Source organism: Lepidochelys kempii, chromosome 12 (genome assembly GCF_965140285.1).
Source record: "Lepidochelys kempii isolate rLepKem1 chromosome 12, rLepKem1.hap1, whole genome shotgun sequence".
In the NCBI taxonomy this organism is placed as follows: Eukaryota; Metazoa; Chordata; order Testudines; family Cheloniidae; genus Lepidochelys; species Lepidochelys kempii.
Window position 1 is genome coordinate 22,434,701 of NC_136391.1, and position 20,484 is coordinate 22,455,184.

The following is a 20,484-nucleotide window of genomic DNA, read 5'->3' on the forward strand; positions in this document are numbered from 1 at the left end:
AAGATTTGCTGGATCACCAATAAAAAGCACATTTAGAAATGTTCATGAACATTTATCTAAGTAAATACTACTTTAATGTTGGGGTTTTTGGGGGGGGGCATGTATAGCTTTAAATTTTAATAGTGTTGTACAGTGTGTGTAGCAATGCAAGGCAAGCTCATATTGACTTGTTTGTATGTACAAACTATACTGTGGTACTGTAAATGCTCCCTTTACCAAAATCAATTCAAAGATACAAAACAGTCTATTGAAGAGTTTTGCAGCTGGCTTTTGAACCACTTATAAAAGACAACATACAGAAAAAATTAACCCCTATGGCTCTATTAGGAGCAGTATAATAAATGTGCATTTAAAAGATCTATAAACACATATTTATCTGCAAAATGTTCTTGCATAAAACTGTTATTGAAAAGGCTTTCATTTTATCTTTGTGTTATTGTAATTTTATTGAATTGCTTATTCATTCTTTGATATTGTGTTTTAATGGTATTATAAATCTGTTTTATGTCTGATAGGAGCCTCATTGTAAACTGATATAACAGATAATATGGCAATTCACCATAAAAATTCTAAACCAAAAATGCAGATCAGAACGCAAAGAAGCACTTTAATTCATTCTGGGTTTCTTTTCATTTTATTTTTTAATTATTTTTCATGTGCTGGTTGCCATCTGTTGATAAAGTATGGTTGTACAAAACTCACAGTACTACACAATAGGAACTTTTGTACAATTCTATTCATAAAAAAACCCAACAGTATAAAAGCATTGCACCTCCCCAGACTGAAGATTAGCTGGTTCATTGTATAAACTGATTTAAATTAGTCACATTTGGAACTAAATCTTTTATTAATTATTATTATTATTATTTTGGGTAATTTTTCAGTATCATGAATAATACAACAAAAATCCACCTTCTACAATGTGTCCTATTATTCATATTCTTTTATTAAAAACAATGAAAAACAATTATGATAAAAGATGTTATCAACATATAGAGCAATTATGTCATAAACCAACTACAGCTCAGAAACTTAACAGGAAGTTCATGCAATAGAAGCATGTAAGCCTGCCAAATCTAAATAATAAAAACTCTATTAACAGAAGCCTATTATGACAAAAAGTGTATGACTTGGCCAGCACTATTCTGACAAATGTCCAATCCTGTAAGTACAGCTCAAATTTGAAAATGTATTAGGAACTTTATAGCTTACTTGCAGTACTTCACAGCTTTCACTGACAACTACGTTCACTATCCTTCTTCCCATGCAGTAGAACATATCTGAGTGCAGCTTTTCTTTACAATTTGTATTTAGTTTGGGTTAATCTTCTGACTTGAAAACAGAGTTGTTTCACTTGATAACATACTGATTACTTCTCTCAGGAATGAGGATAAATACTAAAGTATTCAGCTAGAAATAAGGTAATAACATGTCCACAGAAGTAATATATTATTAAAATTAAAAACAAAAAACACACCTACTGAAGGTCAATGACTTAGCAGCATGCTGATGCATACATGTTTTCACATGATTTCTAAAAGTAATGAATCATGCTGTCATTAAAAGAAATACCACTGTTAAAACAGAAAAATCTTGTGTCCACAAATATTAAAATCATTTAGTTTTCTTAATAGTTTTATAAAAGAAACAACTATTTCCAGTAACATTTTCCTAGGCTTCACATGTTTTTTTTTTTTGTTTGTTTTGTTTTTTTGGAAGGATTATATACCTATTTGTATCACTGAAGTTTTAGAGCAAACTAAAAAAAACCAAGGAGATTTAACACTAAAAGTTGACCAGCATCAGAGTACATGCTGAACTATGATCTACCTGAAATCTTAGTGAGTGATTGGTGACTCTTGTGATATCCAAGTACAAATAAGATGAGAGAGTTCAGAGCAGTCTCATGTCTGAGCACTCAACTTACTTATTTCAGTATGAATCACAACCCACTCTTGATATAAAAGAAGTATGGGGACCTTGAACCTGCTCTTGGATAAAACAGAGGGCACTTTAATATGCTACATGCAAAGTTGAAGGCTGCACACGTGTGCCAGTGCATTAGCCACTTACATAAGACACATACCAATGCAAGCTTCGCAATTGATGTGGCTTTTTATATTACCAAAAGGTTTTGTAAAGAGAAAGGAACGAAAGGAAATCTTGGAATCACTGAAGAGTACTTAGAGAGCTGTCACAGGCCAGCTACATATGTGTGCCTAAAATTCTTAAAATATGCATTTTGTAAAGCTGAGCTGAAGTACTTTTTAAAAGCATGGAGCCATGCATTGGTTCTTTATTTCAAAACAGCATGGGCCTTTGGATATTTTTTGGTTAGAGTGCACATGGAAGGAGATTCAGGCAGGACGATACTGAGCTAATAAAGCATTAATATAAATATGTTTACAGATGACACACAAACACTTCTTAAAGGCAAATAATGCCTTCCCTTTTCCCTACTCATAGGTTCCTAGGGCTGTGACCGCAGTGAACCAGTGCACAGGAAGGATGCAAAGAAGAAGGAAGCTGAAACATGGTTCCATAGTGCACAGCTTCACTTGGACTCCCTGCATAAGTCCACAGACAAAGATGTAGCATTGGTCCTAGTAAGAAATGGGCACAGGGCCAAGGGATCTGCAGTTATGTGAAGCCATTTTCCCTTACACACGCACACAAGCAGAGGAATTGTGCAAATTACTACCCCGAGGCTACAAAAGTAGCTGTGGGGCAACTCCGTAGCTTGGAAACGAGGAGTCCTCACTTCCCAAGGTCTCCTCAGTGCATGGCCCAGTTTCTCAGGCTGTAAGCTGACCCCAAAATGCACAATATCGATCCAATAGGTAGATTTACAGCATTACAGCCTATTATAAAAATACCTATTCAGTTAGTATTTATGAGCCTGAACTGGTAGTTGTTCCAGTTGCATAACTCCCACTGAAGTCAATGGAAGTTTTGAACACTGCAGGAGGAGACACTAAAATGTGAACTGTTGACCCACATAACTGCAGGAACATTTCATAGATATTAAAGGCAATCACATACAGTAATAACAAGAACAAACATCCAGGCAACCTACGTGACATCACTATCTCTGATGATCTATCACACAGTAGCTTCATTCAACTTAATGTAACATGTTACAAAGGAAACATAGATGTTAAACATCAGTCAACACGGTAATGGACAGACAAATGTCTCTACAGTGTTCAGAATGCAAACAGGTTCCTTTATAAGCCCTAGTTTTTAGACTAGCAAAGCTGGTTTGGCTTGGAAAACATCTGACCTTGAGCTGAAGGGAAATGGAATGTTTCTGCAAACTATTGGTCAAACGATATTTGAATTGCAGGTCATTAAGCAAAATAACCAAGCTTGAAATGCAGACTTGGAGGTGATGTGTGTCCCTCTCGCTGAAAAATGGTTTACTGATACTTCTTCAAACTCTCCCCATAGTAGGGTCTCCTCAAAAACTCAAGCACATGCTATCTCAGAAGAAATGAGTCATCATTAAGCAAAGTTGTTAATGACTCTTGTATCTAATTGTAATGGAGAGTAACTGAATTAAGAGTTTTCTCTTTAATGGCTGGCTGCAATTTAGAGGGCAAGGGTCTTGCTATACTTTACCACTGGAAGAAAGGTTTTGCCTCACTTTATCTGGCAAAGGACCATGTTTTGGAGCTAAAAGACCAATCTTCTAGTCCTGATTGTGGGTGGATTATCTAGCCGTTGTGTTGCTCCCTTGTACCAATGGGCACGCTGCAGAATACCAACCAACTTTTTTCTGCCAAGTGTGCTTTGCTGTCAAGTTGCTTTTCAGTTAAAATCATTATAAATTGCCTTAAACATCAGAGCCACTGAGTAGTAGCTTCTTAACTGAAGTTGTAACCAGCTTTAACTCTGCTTACAACTTTGCTCAGGAAAGATATTTCTGTGATAACTTGGTGTCATTTTAACCAATGTGTCAAACTTTTTTGGGTCCCTCAAGCTAAAAAAAAACAAAACAAAAAACCCCACATAGCTTGACTGTAAAATTTCAATACTTAGCAGTTAAATGCTACCATATTTTAGAGTTATACAGCTTAGAGGTTATATAGCTACACAGGTTCATCTTTTTAATCAAACCTAAAAGATTTATTTACAAAAATCAGTATTATTCTTTGAATCAGCAGGGCATGTTTCATAAAGACTACAAGAATTCTATAAAGTCAGCAGGTCCCAATGGGTAGTTTTTACAGTCTATGAAGAGAAGCAGCAGAAGAGAAATGGGAACGTTGCGGTTCACTCTAAACCTTGACAGGGCTTTTTAAGGCACTGGGAGTTAGACAGTTTTGTGTGTTCAAAGCTCTGCAGAACAAGAAGATTTAGGGGGAATGGGGACCCTATGGGTGTTAAGGAATCCACTCTGTAGTGGCATCTGGGGGAAGTAGGAGCCTCTCGGAGCTCATATGAGAGCATGCAGGGCACTGGTGCTTCAAACTATAGGAGACGTGTAAGGCCTTGTGGATCAACTAAACTCTACGCTGCCCCCCCATTTGAAAAAACAAGGACAACCAACTGAGCAAAACTTCATGAGTTTTACTCGACGATTGTTACTGTGACTATTAAGAAATATTATAATTTAAAAACATGCATTTAAAAGTATGGAAATAAAGAGTTAAAAGAAAGTTATGGAACAGTATTCAATTTCCCTTACTGTTGACTTACACGCTTTTAAATGCAGAGAGTTGGCTGGCTTTCAACTGTGACATTTTTTGATATATATACTTAGTAGCAACCTTGAAGGGTATTGGGTTCTGTCAATCCATGCAGAGCGTAAACAAAAAAAATCTTTACATTACAGTCTATTGGCCTTCATTAACCTATAGACTGTAATGGCTCCAAGAGAAACCAGGCCATGGAAGTGTATCTGTGACCATGAGTGTTGTCTAGTTGTGATATGATGGGACTGAGCATCTGAACTTCCAGGTTCATTCCCTGCCCTGGATTGACCTGCTGTATCACATCAGCCAATTTACTTCATCTCTCAACTCTTCTGGTTATCCATGTCTAAAATTACTGCAGTATGTATGTAGCTCAGAATGTACACTTTGGGTCAAATTCTTTGCTTGTGCAAAAATGGATATTGCTCCACTGACCTCCATGGAATTTCACCCATTAACATCAACAGAGAATTTGGCTTGCAGTTCATGTTCTGATGCTGAATTAATTAATTAATGCTTGTAAAATACTTTGGGAAGATATGATGCAAGGTGCTATACCAGCGCAAATATCATTAGTATGCTTAGAATCTATGGGTGGTATTTTCAAAGACAAAAAGCATACACACTCCTCTTATGCCCATGGTTGGAAATTTTGACCCCTATGAAATTAAACACTATAAAGCCATCCTAATTCTTCCACTAAACTAATAAAATTGATAAGACCACAAAATACATTAGCCACCAGCTAGATTTAAGTTCTAACTTCACACATTCAGGTTTTAACCTATTTGACTCAATACTCCCTGTAAAGATCTGGGTTTATTATTTACAGTCACCAATGGTCCATTTAAAGAAATTGCAATTTGGAGTTCTGTTTCAATCACTGTTTTGCCCACCAGTTGGAGTAAAAAGTGAAGAGACAGAGAGAACATATGCAGAGCTTTATAACGGAGTGACTGTTGTATGTTCTTTTCCTTGTCAAGTGTTGGAACTATACTTTAGCCATTCAGCCTTCCTCAAAATTAAGCCTTGACAGCAATGATTAGTGAATTTGCCCTGATACAGTCATAAAAGCCAAGCTTTTTTTTTCGCAAAAAGAAAAGGAGTACTTGTGGCCACTTAGAGACTAACAAATTTATTTGAGCATAAATTTGTTAGTCTTTAAGGTGCCACAAGTCCTCCTTTTCTTTTTGCGGATACAGACTAACACAGCTGCTACTCTGAAGCTTTTTTTGTTTGCTTAAAAAAACAACTTTACACATTTTGCTCAAACAATGTATACAGCAAGACTTAAAACACGATTAGTAAAAAAAAAAAAAAAATCAAAGCCTATTTATAAACTATATGAACACAACCATTCATCTTAAACTGGTACACCCCACCTTCAGTTGTATGCTTTGAAGAACTGCCTATTAGATTATTTTCCTTTTAGGCTGGGATTTTCAAAGGAGTGTAAGGGAGGTGGGAGCCCAAATTCTATTAGATTTACAGGTTTTCATTGGATTTGAGTTTTAGGAATCCAAATGCTTTGAAAATCCCATCCCTAAATGTTAACACTTTTCACCCAATTCTAAAATGTCTTGTGCCAAGATTCAGCCAAGAATTCATTTTTACAGCCAGGTAATAAACCCCCTGATCATGGCAAGAAAACCTTGCAGGAAGTTTTGCTGAGATAATGGGCACTGTCAAAATAGCCTATTTCCTCTTACAGTAGGATGTTATATAAACTAACTGCTTTTCAATATTAAGAAAAATAGGTTAAAATATTTTGAGGGAATTAAATAATTCGGACTAAATTACATTGTAAGCTCTTCAAGGCAGAGAACGTATTTTCCTATGTGTTTATACAGTGCCTAGCACACTGGGGCCTTTGATCACAGCTGTAATAAATATAAATAATGATATACACCCTCCCACACATAAAAACGTGCTATAACTCTTTCCATCCTCACCTTTCCATCAAGATAAACTACACTAAAGGAAACATTAATATAAAATAGAAATAATAAATCCTGTTAGATTCTGCGTAAAGTACATTATATTATCACACAACATTTTCTATATGGTATCCATCAGATCTCTTTTGGATGCTGTAGGTTCAGAGTCATCTGAAGTAGTAGAGAACACAGGATCAAGTTTAGTAAGCAAATGTACTGTTTGTGTTTGGCGAAAGGTGTAGTGTACAACTCATTTTGGATATCATGAAGAAAATAAATCCCTGGGGACACGCACACACAAATCCCAGATAAATGAGTTGATTTTGACATTTTAGTGCCTGGGAAAGCGAAGAAATCACAGTTATTTTTCTCAGAGGAACATTTAGGAAAATGCTGATGAGATGTCCCAAAACATTACCACAATATCATCAATCACATTTAAAAAAAAATATTTAACTGCTTCATAATCCTTTAACATTATTTACACAAAGCACAAAAGAACATTTCTAGCATCACCTACTGTGCTGCATGTTGTACACAGATACCTTTACAATGTTTGTTTTGCAGTAGCTGCACAGGGTGGTGACATCTCATATTAGAAGCATCCTTCTATACCTGTAATCAGAGCAGGTTCAGATAGATCATTGCAATACAAATTATATACCAGCATTTAAGGTATTTAAGTCATGAGACATAATCACTAAAGAAAGTAAAGCATCTGGTATACGGAGGAAAAGAAAAAGAAAGTGAAGTTCTCCAGTATTTGTGATCTAGAATGTAATGATTTTTACATTTATATTTTCTTTCTCGTTAAGATCCTTTGCTGGGAGTGGAGTTAGTATAGGACTTTCAAGGCAAAGGGTCATATGTTCTGAAATATAACTCCATCTCAAACTGCTACCCCTGTTTTAAAACCTGTTTGTAATACAGGACCAAGTCCAGCACGGCCAAGGATAACTGAAATGCAAACTTATTTGTTTGTATTCCTCCCTGAAAATGCAACATGGTGCTCTGTACACTGACTAATACATACATACAGACAACATGTCTAGTATTCTAAAATCCTCAAGATATCTTAACTGAGTATCATTCTTATATTTAACTTTAAGCTAAAATGTGGGCAACACAGCCCTCCAAACACACATTTTCAATCCTATTGCAATATATTATACAGAAAAACTAACACATAGTATAGACATTAAATTAAGAGTAGTTTTTGCAACAAGATTTGTTCCTTAATAGTATCAGTGCTTTGGCCAGGTTTACTGTAAACACTGACAGTGTGTATAATCTCTATAAATCAACACTGTATGAAATGTTGAATAGTTTACATGGTATAATTACAAAGAAAGCTAAAATACTTGTTGTAATATTTTTTGAGAAACTAACCTGGCAACATGTCCCAGTGTATGAAATCAAGCATCTGCATTATTTGATCTAATGCTATAAAAACATGAAAGTTGTAGCACCTGTGAGAGTGAAGAAAAATGGAACACAAAAATATCTTTTAATTAAATATATTAATGGTAAATAGTATTCCAGCAAGGGAATTTTTAATTTATTAAATTTTTTTGTTGAAGTCCAAAATATATACTCAAGTAACTGTCAACTATTTCAATATGTACTCAGGTAACTTATTTTGTTTGCTTTCTAAGTTATTTGCTCCCTGATGTTTTACCCATCATACATTCAATCAGCAACCAGTTAAATCTTCCTCAAAGCAAAGCAAATATTCCCTTCCACCCTTGTAAAGAAAAAGAAAGGAAGGAGGACCAGGAAGGCCTCATAACCAGCAGTTTAATGACATGTCCCCACCAAATACATAGGAAACCCATTCTGAGCACACACCACACAGTTGAAGAGCGCTGGATCTGGGGGAGCACGTCAGGCCTCAGAAGGAAGCAAGCTGAAGGAGCCACTCTACGGGGCAACCTTCTGCCACATCTGGCAGCTCTCCAGTGGCAAATCCACATGAAGCAATGCTGGCTGAACCTGCATTAAATCACCCCCACGGCCTCTGTATATCCTTATTGAGAAAAGACTGCAGTACAGAGCCTGGATAAGGCTGAGGCAGCAAACGAAAGCATGCCTAGGTGGCCTGGCAAGCAGTATGTCCAGGAAATCTCAGGTGTTGCCTAGTTTCCTTTCAGATCCTCAGGCTCTGAGGGTCTGGAAGACAGTTTTCTGTTCCTGACCTTTGAGGCTGCAAACACCTCCCACACAGACTCTCCGTGCACAGTTTTTAAAGCAGTGTTCCCCCCATTCCCTGTTTTTCATGGGACAGCAGGGAAGCACTTAACCCAGACTATCAACAGAATAGATTAAACAGCTGTCTATTGTATGTTACCATTGTAACCTACATTTTGAAGTGACAGATTATGTGAGGAAGGACTAACTAGCATAAATATAGCATTATGGTAACGAGAACAACCTTTGCTATTTCTCCACTGACTCACTGAGAAAGTGCATGTTTCTTTAATGTTTATAGGGCAGGTTTAAAAATTAATAAAGATTAAAGTTAAACTGAAGAGATGGAAAAAATGAGAAAAATATAAAAAACATTTTAAAACATAGGAAAAAACGCTGGATAAGAAACTACCACTGTGGAAGTGAACATTGGATAAACACTGAGAATTTAGGAAACCTATTGTTTAATGTGCTGGTGTCACAGATCTGTAGGTACTGTGCATTCTGTGCCCCACATTCCAACAACAAGCTGATACATTTGCTCTCTGATCATTATAGAATTTGACAACATCATTTGAGAACTTTACTTACTAAGATATCAATAATTAAATGCTTTCAGTTCACACTTTGTTCTTGTGGATACTGGCTATTTATCTCTGTCCTTTATGGAAGCTAATGGCATAATGGGCAAAACATCAAGAATAATTAAGAAAAACCATCAATATACACTCCATCGGAAGAAATGTAACTTTTGTGCACGGCTCCTGCTTGAAAACTCACATCCTGCACTTAGTTTCAAAATTAAGGAAAGATATCCCTTCCTGATAACTTTTAACTATACTCTGTGTTTAGAGAACATGGTACATACTGTAATTAACGATTTAATAGCCACTAAGTGTACTCTCACTTTCTTGTTAAAAGAATAGCTGGCTGAAACATCAGTTGCCCATTACAGAAAGTACTTCTCTCCTTTGTCAATTTCTTTAGAAATGGTCCCAGTAACATTGTACTGCTTGAAGTGTCAAGACTTGATTTGCAGTAAAGGTACTGTGCACTAGACACATAACAATACAGAATATTTTATAGCTAAAACTATACAATTCAAGTAGATTTTCCACTGTACTGATCAAGCCCAATACTGGGAGGTGCTGAGTTTCCTCTGGGGGATTCAGAGTACCAACAAAGACAACAATTACTATGCTACTAACAACTTGATACAGTCACAGTGAAAAACCAAGACAAAACATATTAATTTGGCTAAGCAGTGGCTGCAGCTTTATACATGTGATTAATAAGCTGGCAACCCCTTACACATACCTGGTCTGTCCCCAGCAGATCCACTACGGCCCCCCAGTATATTCCATATAGCAAGCTTGTTAGGCCACAAGATGAGAAAGCATTGCCATGTGTCCCAATCAAAAGGGATACAGCACCAAAAAGTGAAATCCAACAGTCACAGAAATGTAGGGTTGGAAGGGACCTCTAGAAGTCATCAAGAACAATCCCCTGCACTGCAGCAGAATCAATAAAACCAGACCATCCCTGACAGGTGTTTGTATAACCTGTTCTTAAAAATCTTCGATGACAGGGATTCTACAACCTCCTTTGGATGCCTATTCAAGAGCTTATAGTTAGAAAGTTTTTCCTGATATCCAACCTAAATTGCCCTTTGCTCCAGATTAAGCCCCCTTACTTCTTGTCCTACCTTCAGTGGTCATGGAGAATAATTGAACACCCTCCTCTGTATAAGAGCTCTTAACATAGCTGAAGACATACCAGGTCCTCCCTCAAGACTAACATGCAGTTTTTTTAACCTTTTCTCATAGGTCAGGTTTTCTAACTTTTTATCCATTTTGTTACTCTACTCTGGACTCTCTCCAATTTCTCTACATCTTTCCTAACGTGTGGCACCCAGAACTGGACACAGTACTCCAGCTACGGCCTCACCAGTGCCAGCTACAGCGGGACAATTACCTCCCATGTCTCACATACGACATTTCTGTTATTATACCCCAGAATTATATAAGCCTTTCTTGCAATCACATCCCATTGTTCACTCATGTTCAATCTGTAATCCACTATAACCTGTTTTATCTACATTGACGACCCCTACTGCCTTGAATCTGTGGCCCAAAGTAGGAGTCCATCCCTGCATCTAAAACTCACCCAGCATTCTAAGTATTGCTCAACCCCCACTCTATGCTCAAGTTTGAGATAAAAAACAAGAGGAATGAACACACAAAAAAAGGGACTACAATCTCCACAGGACAGAAACTGATGATAATAATAATAATAATAGTAGTAGTTCCCCAGGCACTACTCCATGGGAATCCCAACCACATAACAAAGTTTGCAGCACAGTACTCCCACAATTGCCACAGAGTATTCAAGGGGAGGGAAAAGTCATCCCACAAGGCTAATCACCACCATGGGCAAAACATTTCTTCCACATCATAAAACTGATAATCAGCAAGAGCCCTAACCCCTCCAAAAAGTACCCCTGCAACACACAACTGTACCCACCTCCAGTGTCATGTCCTAAGCAAGCTGTGCCTGAAAACTACGGCATAGAACAGCATGCCTCCTCTGAAGCTATACTATAAACCCCAGGCATAGAGTACAGAAGAGAACATAGCCAGTCTAAGGGCAAGAGGGTTACAAACCTTCCAGGCACGTAATCCCATGCCACCACACCACCTATCCTTGCAGGATACGTGGAGCCAATCACAAGGTCATTGTATAATTTAAACCCCAGGCTATCCCCCAATACTGAGTGCTTGCCAGCGTGTAATTCCCATTCAAGGGTGGATGTGAACTGGAGACACTTTTAAGACTCAAGAGCTATCAATAATAGGAAGCTAACTGTTGCCTGACCTCTGGAAAATGGCTCCCTTTCAGATAAGCAGTTGCACATAACTGCATATCCCTCCTTTCAAAAAGCATAATCCTATCATAATTTAAGCAGAAGTAGTTTTCAATTCCAGTTCATCAATGATTTCACTCAGTGTTCAAGTTGGTGGCAAAGTTCTTACAAAAACCATATTAGCTCCACAAATGTTTATCTTTAATCTACAAATAACTACATTTGGAGAAAATGAAATGCTGCCTTTTCATCATTAAATTATGCAAGACTTGCAATCTTCATGAGCAAATTTATTGCAATGAAAATGGACATCTTCGTAAAGGACTGGGTAATCTGAAGTAGAAATAAGCCACCAAAAACTTAAGGAAGAAATATTACAGGAACCAGCATGTCAACCCTAATTGTGTAATTACTTTTTGGCTTGGTCATATAAGCTAGAAGCAAAAACCAAGAGACAATGGTAATTTCTTACTGCTGAAATGAAGGTGTCAAACTGTCTCATGTGTTCTGTGTGCTCTAAGCTAAAGTTTACATTTATATCATGTTACTTCAATTACAATCTTAAGAGAGACTTGAATACTTTAGCAACATTAGGCCAGCATTCAATGTCATTAAATGTTAAACATACACTAGCAGTTGCTTGTATCAATAAGTTTTCGTATATGTGCTAGTGAAATTCCAGTGTGTGTACTGTGTTGACTAAAAAGATTCAAACCCTGAACATTTTTATTTTTACACTCAAATCCTCTCCGCTCCACCCCCAAAAAGACACATACTACACCAGTGGACAAACTCCTAACATTGGGGCGAGGCAGAGAGTTACCTCTATTCTGATACTTAGGGCAGCACCTTTTATGTGAGGAACTTTACACATGTAAACGAGCTTTACACATGTCAGATCAATGGCAATGTGAAGTACAGTACGCATATATGGGCCTGATTCTGCCAATGGTGCTCATGTTGAGTAATACCTTCACATCCAAGACAGTCCAGCTGAAACGTACTATTCAATATGGGAAAGGACTGCAGAATTGATGTGGTCTGGTGTGATATGGCAGGGAAGAGAACTCAAAAATCCTCCCCTTGTTCCCTCCTTTGACATCTAGACTACACTATCTTCCTTATTCTCATGGTCTAAAGGTCGGTAGATGTATCTGTACCATTCCCCTACCATCTACTAGGACAAGTCATTAACTGTCTTTTTCAAAAGCAGCCCAAAGCAATCTTTATACTACTACACATTATTGTCACTTCATTTTATAACGTATTTGTTTTCATTTCTTCAATTTCTCTCTTGTGGGACTGAGTCCTTTGGTATGGTACTGACAGATGTGAGTGTTAGAAGTGCAAACTTTCTTCCTTGGCAGACAGAAATCAATTAAACAAAGACCACTTTACAGTAAATAATCAGAACAGAGTATGCAAGAGAAACAAATTATACAAATAGCAGTTGAGTAACTACAAAATGAATATGTATGTGTGTGTGTGTGTGTGTGTGTGTGTTCAAAGCCACAAATGTGGGTTGTGGATCATCCAAAATGAGTGCTGATTAAACCTTTATTCTATGCCACATTATCATGTGTTTTTATCCATGCCACACAGGTTTTTTTCAGTAACATATTTTAGGAATGTTTTAAAAAAAGAGTTTTCAAACATTTTATTGTGACTATTTCTTGTAACACTCCAGCTGTAACATGGCCTGAGATACCATGAGTCCAAGTATATCCAGGCTCAAAGTAGGAAAAAATACAAAACACCACCCTTCAAAAATGACATAATATAGCTTTTTACACAAACAAATGTTAAGTCTAATTTATTAGTCCTCTTCAGGGATAGAGTCAAGTGCTGAGAGCCTCTCCTTTCCAGTAGTACAAAACTCCTGTCTCTTTCCCTACAAGAATGTAAAATGACATACCTTAAAGCCATGATACTTTTGTATTTATAAACATAATTTCTGGCCCAGAATTGTTTTTTTGCCATGTCCTGGACCTCAAGTAGGTATAATTTAGGGGGAAATTCCATACTAAGGGGGAAAAGGAAGGAACTTTTCCCTGACAAGCTCTTATAAAATGACAGCTGTTTGAAGCTGTTCACGGGTTAGAATGTTAGAACAACTCCCAGGGAGACAGCAGGCAATGGATTATAGGTACTTAATAAATTACACAGGCATGTGACAAAGAAGTTATCACATAGATATCACAACCACATGTGCATACACTCTATCTCTGTGTACATACAGATAGCTAGCTCTATAGCTCTTTAAAAAAAATCATCACACATTCGGTTATGTACATATACATAGTACAGAAGAGGAGAATTGCCATTTGTAAATTTCCCAAGAAACTGTATTTGACAAAAGAAAGACAGGACCAAATCCTGCTCACTGTAGTCTGTGAGTAAAGTCCCACTGAAATCAGCGAGGTGAGTCCTGAATAAGGGCTGTAAGATTTGGCCACAAAATGTACAGTTGATTGAGTAGACTAACCAATTACATAAAGAATATCACCTTTATATTTCCTGAAATGGTCTAGAAGTATTAGAATATGCCATATTTAATTTCTAAATATATATTTAACTTATTAAAATGTCAGTTATGATTTTTTGCATATATCTAAAAAAGATTGTATCCATATATGCATGAAGGACATTGATTCCCTTATTGTTTGACTTTATACATATTTATATTTGATTAAAATATAGTAATTAAAAAAATTGAAGCCAAATTTTAAACTGAGATTCATATATAGAATAACTACTGACATGAATGGGAGCCACATGCACAAAGATCCGAGACCAAAATTTGGCCCATTTTTACCTAGCTTCCTCAATCTCTAGTTTCGGATATGAGTAATTGGGACAACTGTAACATTAGCTGTATTGGCATTCCTTAGACTTATTTCTCCTTCACTTCCTCTCAAAGAGCTTTCAGAAGTTTTTTTTTTTCTTGTTTGTTTTTGTTTTAATTTAGAATCATCCTTTTTTAATTGTAAAAAGAGCATTTTTTCTCTGCAGCTGCTTTACCTCTACTACAGTTTTTGGTTTTAAAAACTTGCAAAACAAGCTATTTCCCAGAGCAGCTGTCCCTGCCTGACATGCAAGTTCCTTACCCTAAATAGTTCAATGTCTGCCAAATGACTAATTGTGGGGGAGATACTTTCAAATTATGTGAAAGGTTACACATATATGTGAAAGCAAGAAAATAGTAAGTTAAATCATAAACGCTGCCTTTAATAATCATCACTGACATGTCATTGTTCATCTTTAAAATTTTACTTGTAACATTAATCCTCACAGCACCTCAGTGAGCTACTGTAATTACCTCCACTTTACAGATGGGAAATTGAGGCACAGAAAGATTCTGTGATTTGCCTGTGACGCCACAGAGAATTCTAGGAATTCCTAGCTCCCAGTCTTGTGCTCAGTTCCCCAAACCCCACCCCTCTCCTAAACCCAGAGTCACACACGGTCCCCTAAAGATATCAAAACAGCTATTGTCACACTGGACACGAGACCTTGAAAGTACAATTACCTTAAGCCCTGCTTCCAATAATAAGCTCTGCAGTTGCCAGTTTCACAGGCACATAGGGTTGGCTCTGATTCAAGCTACCTTGCGTAGCACATATAATCAAATCCCTTCAGTGCTCCGGTACAATGGAATGGATGCATACCGAAGCTGTATTTTGCAAATGCCCTTGATTTTGTGGGTTAAAGACAAATCTTTAATATTATTTTAATGTAATTTTTTTTATTCCATTTATTTTCCCTCATGATAACATTAAAAAGGAAAGCAAAATGTGACTGACATGTTGCGTGATCCTACTCTCATTTGGACATGACATACAAACAGACCCATTAACATTTAGCTGAAAATTCTAAACATTCTGGAAATTCATATTATTAATAGCACAGATGATATTCTGGGTGTTCATAACATGAAATGTGTTTATGATGTATTTGGGGTACATTTTCATATCAGGGTCTATGAAAGTGAAAGTGGCTTAGGAAGGGTTTACAATCCTGTTTAGAGAGAAATATATATTATATAGTATATTAGTATGTGTTCCTTACATACTCTGCATCATAAGCTATTACAATATATGCTGGAATCATCATTAGTACAGTATAGGATCTGCACTACAGTATAGGATCCTGCAGTCACTCCATGCAGAGAGCGCTCACTGAATTCAACATAAATGCCAGATGTGAAGCAGCTCCAAGACTGGGCCAATGGTCCAAATTCAGAGGTGATGCACGAAGGAATCTCACTTGGGCTTACGTACACTTTATTCCAACAGCATTTACATCAGGTTACTTAAATTCCCTTAGACCGTGGTCCCCCTCCCTCCTCAGATGCAGCTTAGACTCCTAAATTTGGCCCTGTGTTTGCAAGTTTTGGATCCATACAAACAAAAACATAGTAAAAATGATTATACAAACAAATTGCTATGTATGCAGTACAGCTCTATTTCAGCTTCAAAATATCAGCTATTTTATTTCAATGGTTTTGTCTTTGGAATGGTTACCTGCAAAATTTCATTTTAAAATAGATTAAAAACAAGACCATGTTAAAAACCAAAGTCTAAAAATTAAAAACTTTTTTGTGTGAATTTGTAATTTAAGAAATATTTAAAATACACACCAAAACTTACAAATACTGCTATGCTAAGCCAAACAATGTGACATTTCAAATACTAGAGAACTATACAACTGAATCACAAACATCTCCAAAGAGGATTTTGTAACGGAATTCCTGACAGACCAGAGGTGCGGTAAGGAGTCATGGCTTCAACAAAGCTTTAAGGTAAATATATATTTAAAATATTCTCATGTCATACAATTTGTGATTTTTGGTTCACTGTCAAATTAATAAGAGCATCTTTTTTATTTTTCATAGCTTGTAATAGCTTATTCATCTTTTTCTGGTTTTGTCACTGATATTTCATGTCTGCCTTGATCTTATTCTTAATCTAATTTACATACATACAAGCACCAAAAGACAATCATGATAATAATAATACACATTGTTGTATGGCTAAAATGTGACTTGAAACTTCAAGACTGCAGCTGTATTTCATGCTCTGTCTTTGCTTGCTGTGTTTTGTCATAATGAACAGAATTAAAAACCCTGATGAAGATGACATTTTCTGAAAATGCATCTATGTACACAGATTTTAAAAAACACTAATAGTTTTAGGCCACGTATCTTGTTGCTGTGTTACCCACCACACTGCTCCCGAATATATCAAGGATGGTGCATCCGGAACACAACTACCTATGTACTGGGGGCTGTACCTGGTCTGTCTAGATGTTCTATTGATTTTAATAGAATGTCCATTTTAAATAGCAATGCAGGAGAATCCATGGAAAAAAAGTAAACTGCAGAAAAATTACAAATGAACTCGGGTGCGTTTGCTGAACTCCATTTCTAAAAGAAATATGGGAAGTAACCTTGGCATCTATAAAAACTATACCCTTCCTTTTATTTTCTCCAGAAATATTACGAAGGCAAAGAGCATGTTTCCATACAAAGAATGTATAAAATCACTGATTCAGCACAAAATTATCTTCATAAGATAAGAACATCTGCAGTGTTCTAATGCTACAGTCTAAACATTGGGCAACTGGCCTTGCTCCTTCACTTCTCAGTGATAATGTGTGATATGTGCCGCCTAACAATACCATCATTATAAACTTTATTATTACATTTGGTATGTCATGGTACGTCTGGCAACAGATTACTGAGATACAGCACAGTATATAGTGCTCCCACACATTTCAGGGCAATTTACTGAATTCCAGTATAACCTAGCTACTTAATGTTTCTGGAATGTATAAACACTATTAACTGCTAAAAACCCTGTATCAACATTTCAGAAATAACCATTAAATAAGTTGGCTGCTAACAGTTAAGGAAGATTTTGATTTATTGAATAAAGTATTGTCACGGGACGAAAAATCAAGATCAAATTTTTAGGGAGACTTGACATATTACCTATAGCCAGTGTAATTTTGTGCTAAAACATTAAGGATGAAGAGTGCATTTTTGGAATAGGATCCATCGCCAAATTTGCACAATGACATTATCTATCAAGATAGATTCTTGATTGTGATAATACTTTCCATTTATAAACTAATACAATACAATTACTGATATTAATAAAACTTCCTTGACACCGGATTACTAATTGCATAGCCACTGTGAAACAAATTATAATTGTAAATCTGATAGAATGCCAACATGGAAAATGCTATGTCCTGACTCATTAGTAACATACATTGCGCAGGAAAAAAGGACTGCTAAACACGTAGGGGAATATTTTCAAATGCAGTTATGCACCTAAAGATGCAGGTAGACACCTAGGGGGATTTTCAAAAGAACCCAGGCACCTGATTTAGGTATTTGGGCATTCTGAAAATCCCAGTAGGCACCGCTCTGCATCTTCAGATGTCCAAATACCTTAAAAAACTGGCCCCTAGATAATACAGTGATGGGCACTCTACAAATCCCACGGATAGACAGCATGTAAGACAAAGTTTAAAAAATATTCTCTACCTTGTGATCTTTTCCAGCTTCATTCCCAGAGTTGAGACTGTGGGCCTGATCCAAAGACTCCTATTGACTTCAAATGGGCTTTGGATTGGGTCTTGTAAGAGCAACCAATGATGGTATTGATTTCCCCTCTATTTACTCCCAATGATAGCCAACAGCAACACTGCTGACTTCAAACCCTGCCTCTAGCAACAAGCAGCGAACTTGTTCTGTGTACTGGCTAAATGTGAAAAATCCCCCCCCCCCCCCAAAAAAAACAAACAAAAACAAAACCCTTATTCCTTAATTGACAACACCAATAAGGATGTTCAGGGCAGTCCCAACAAGAACACCCAAGTTTATCTTGACCCATATCTGGCTAATATTAGTCACTTAAAATATTAACTGTTTATGATCCACGGCCCGAGCGTGCTTTGGGCTTTGTTGATTAATTTGTAAATCTAATATTTTCTACAGTGATAGGGCATGTAATTCAGATAAGCACTTCTCAAACAGCAGCCCACTGAGTACTTGCTGGTGGGTCTGCAGAGAGCCAGTTTGTCCCATGATATTGGCTCTCTGCCTTGCTTTCAGCAGCTACAAAAAAAAAAAAATCAAATACTTTCCTATTATTACTTTCCCAGGTAAGCAACTGCTGCAAATGCAACTGGAATGACACAGTATTGTGAATGGGAGAGTCAGGTACTCCTGAGACAACCTCTCAATTAAGTTGTGTTCCACACAGAATAGATTTATATAAGAACACATGGTTGAGACAAGTTCCTAAGGGTGGGAAGCTTTGCCCTTTTAATGCCTGTAAAGCAGCAGTTCTCAAACTGTGGGTCGGGACCCCAAAGTGGGTCACGACCATTTTAATGGGGTCTCCAGGGCTGGCTTAGACTTGCTGGGGACCAGGGCTGAAGCCCAAGCCCCACCACCCAGGCCGAAGCCTCAGGGTTTCTTTACAGCCCCCCAGCCTGGGGCTGAAGCCATTTAGCTTCAACTTTGCCCCCTCCCCCCCCCGCCCAAAATGGTGGGGCTCGAGCTTTGCCCCTCGCAAGGGCAGCAGTGCTTGGGCAGACTCAGGCTTCTGTCCTGCGTTGTGTAGTAATTTTTGTTGTCAGAAGGGGGTCGCAGTACAATGAAGTTTGAGAACCCCTGCTGCAAAGCACTGGGTACATCAGTGGTGATACGGACTATAGTAATCATTACTTATTCATGGTCTCATGCATTAAAGATCTTGTAAGAACTTTTTTGTTGGATACATGCTACAAGCCTTGGGGTGCTCAAGAGGTTAATTAATTATTATTATTTATTTAGTTATTTGTATTGTGGATCCCATTGAGCTAGGCATTGATCAAACACAGAAAAAAACACAGTCCAATACCAATGGGATTAAGCAATGCAACCCAACTATACTTTGTATGAAGATAATGGCAGAGTCCAACTACACACTTTTGAACTTTGCTAGTAGGCAGAACTATGGTTCTGTCCTGCATTTTTAACTATGTAGCTTTCTTTTATCAATAATCAGTAAATTTATCTCACAAATTTCTTTTGCCATCTACAAATAAGTTCCTGACTCTACACTAATGCAAACAAGTACATTTTTGTTAGCTGAAAACTAGTACCACCGAACATGCCAAGTAATGAAAGATGTTTTCCTCTGAGAGATGTTAAATACTTAGGTTCTTTCACAAGCAATGAGTATACAAGTTTCAAAATGACAATAACTTTGTTTTGTAATTTATTTTATTGCTTAATCATAAAGGCCAGATTGAGGTTTTGAGTCACACAAATTTGTGTTGCACACTCCTAAGAACAAGAATGTGCTGTAAAATTGTACCTTCTTTTCTTCTCACAGCTGATTGTAAGCTTGTCCTACTGCTTATTCAGCTGGGCATCACAATATGAAATGCAGTCACATAGTAAGATTTCACTACTTCTAGACTATTTTATAGAGAAAGCATACTAACTAATACAGATAGGAACCATTTTATTGCAGGCCAGAGTGGGGGAAAAAAAGGAAGACGTGGTATGCTGGGTAAATTTCACTATATAAAAAACACTCACACTCTTCCCCTGCTGTTTCAGATTCTATTTCCTTCTACTTTTCAAATACTTTGAATAAAAAAGTTAAAACAAGTCAGAACCAGTTAGTCCACACTTGGTTTATTTTTATGTCTCTCTATCCTACCCATAAAGTAACCAATACTGTATTATTACGCACAAATTATCTAACTAATTAAATTAGTATAGTGCTTGCAAAGT

At 37.0% G+C, this 20,484-nt stretch overlaps 1 protein-coding gene across 1 annotated transcript in view; it reads right to left on the reverse strand.

Moving 5' to 3' along the window:
- The window catches only part of TSHZ3 (teashirt zinc finger homeobox 3), a 69,186-nt gene that overhangs the window by 30,700 nt on the left and 18,002 nt on the right, over positions 1 to 20,484 (reverse strand). The window lies entirely within an intron of this gene.